Here is a 577-nt window from a genome sequence, read left to right on the forward strand (position 1 = left end):
CGAGTCAATGGGCAACTTGCAACTGGGCGCCCCTTGACAAAAACACATGCACATGCATGCACTTCTAGTTACGAGTCAGTTATTGACATGCAACTAGGGACCCACAACAAAACACACACACCCCTAGTTGTGAGTCAATGTCAACTTGCAACTAGGGGCCACGAATAAAACACACACACCCACACACATCCCCCCTAGTTGCGAGTTGATGGTCAACTTGCAAGTTGCAAATTGGGGGCCACGAATAAAAAAACACACACCCCCCTAGTTGCGAGTCGATGGGAAACTTGCAACTGGGGGTTCTTAACAAAACACACATCCCTAGTTGCGAGTCGATGCTTGACATGCAACTAGGGACCCCCCCCCTTGACCGAAAGACACACACACACACATGCACACACACACACACACACACACACCCTCTAGTTGCGACTCGATTGTTGAGATGCGACTGGGGGCCCATTGACAAAAATACACGCACATGCACACACTTCTAGTTGCGAGTCGATGGTCACTTGCAACTGGGGGTCACGAATAAAACACACACAGACACCCTAGTTGCGAGTCGATGGGTAAC

Source organism: Triticum aestivum, chromosome 7B, assembly GCF_018294505.1.
Source record: "Triticum aestivum cultivar Chinese Spring chromosome 7B, IWGSC CS RefSeq v2.1, whole genome shotgun sequence".
Taxonomy (NCBI): domain Eukaryota; kingdom Viridiplantae; phylum Streptophyta; class Magnoliopsida; order Poales; family Poaceae; genus Triticum; species Triticum aestivum.